Genomic DNA, 1831 nt, shown 5'->3' on the forward strand with positions numbered 1-1831 from the left:
AAAAGTTAATTTTACTGATATATATGATATTATATATAAATGATATTATTATTATATCCTTTATTACATGATTATTTCACCCACTGAATTCCAACTACCATTTTTCTATGTATTACTCTCTTATGCATCTGGCATGGTAAAGTTACTCAGGGCTGGTGGTTTTCTCCACAGAAGGCAGGATGGCTTTCTTTGCTGTGAGGAACTGAGACATTAGTAATCCATGTTTTTCACTCACTGCTTCACGTTACTCAGATTATCATGAGAGGTAACCTGGGACAGAGGGCAGGGGGAGAACAATAAGACCTCAGGGGATCCAGTGGCTTTGGCACTTAGTCGCCATAACAACAGTGCTATTTTATAAATATCACTGTCACCTGGTTTATCCTTGCCCTGTTAGAACTGAGGCTTAAGGGAGTGTAGGGGGGCTTCCCTGGTGGCCCAGCAGTAAAGACTCCTCCTGCAGTGCAGGCAGACATAGGAGACAGGGGTTCGAGCCCTGGGTCAAGAGTGGGGAGACAGAGAGACAGACAGGTGAAGTGGTGAAGTTCTTCACAGCAACTTAATTTTTAATGAGCTCCATTACTGTGTTTTTCTCATATAAAACTATGTGGTGGCTATAGCTGGAGCCCAGGTCCTCTGAAGGGAGACTCTGGGGTGGGTCTTTGTAAGATGGTCAGTGAATTCCTGATAGGCAGACTCAATGAACACCATAATCTTTCGAGAGATCAGGGGTCAGATAACTGTCGGTCTTAGAAATGGCATCAAAAGTGGCCTTGGCGAAGTTGCCCAGGGTGACAGGGCAGCCCCTGGCAGAGGTGCAGCGGTGATCAGTTCCGGCCATCACCAAGGAGCTTCTTGGGCACGGGGGCTGAGATGATGCCAGTGCCCCTGGGGGCAGGGATGAGGTGCACCAGCACAGAACCACAGTGGCCAGTCACCTGGCCAGTGTGGGACCTGCAGATCTTATTCCCCCAGTCGCTTCACGGCACAGGGACAATGAAGAGCTTGGCAAGAACGATGGCCCCACAAAAGGCAGTGGCTATCGTCTTAGAGCACTTGACACCCAAACCAACGTGACCATCGCAATCCCTGATGGAAACAAATGCCTTGAACCTGGTCCCTGGACAACAAAAGCATCTGCTTTTGCACAGGCATAATCTTCAAAACTCATCCTTGAGGGATGCTCCCAGGAAAAAATCAATGATCTCAGATTCCTTGATGGGCAGAGAGACAAGATATATCTCCTCCAGGCATTTGATCTTCACATCCCTGACCAGGCAGCCCAGTTTGGTGATGGGGAGCCACTCGTCCTTGGTCTTGCCTAGGCAAGACCGCACCCTCAGGCTCCACAGCCTCGGCCCTGGCCCAATCCCTGTCTCAGATACTGCAACCAAAGCCTCCACTGAAGCCACTGAGGCCTCCCATTCCAGGGACCTAGGGGCCTCTGGGCCCTCCCTCAGCACCAGCATCAGCCACCATCTGGTGTTTTTACAGAGAAGAAGCCTTCATAGCAACTTTGAGGGAGTCTCCCATTCCCTGAGGGCTTCTGAGTTGGCTCAGTGATAAAGAATTCCCCTGCCAAGCAGGAGACACAGGTTCTATCCCTGGACAGGAAGATCCCCTAGAGAAGGAAATGGCTACCTATTCCAGTATTCTTGCCTGGAGAATCCCATGGACAGAGGAGCCTGGTGGGCTACAGTCCACGGGGTCGCAAAGAGCTGGGCATAACTTAGTGACTAAGCACAGACACTCACTCCCTGGAGTCACAGAGAAAATTGATCTGAGGACCTCAGGAAGGGTTTGATTGGAAAACTTTCAAAGTTGCAACACC

General features: G+C 49.7%; 1 pseudogene; it reads right to left on the reverse strand.

The window, feature by feature from the left end:
- Positions 1 to 603: 603 nt before the first annotated feature.
- LOC122677972 lies at positions 604 to 1479 on the reverse strand (annotated as a pseudogene).
- Positions 1480 to 1831: the final 352 nt, after the last annotated feature.

Source organism: Cervus elaphus, chromosome 3, assembly GCF_910594005.1.
Source record: "Cervus elaphus chromosome 3, mCerEla1.1, whole genome shotgun sequence".
NCBI classification, from domain to species: domain Eukaryota; kingdom Metazoa; phylum Chordata; class Mammalia; order Artiodactyla; family Cervidae; genus Cervus; species Cervus elaphus.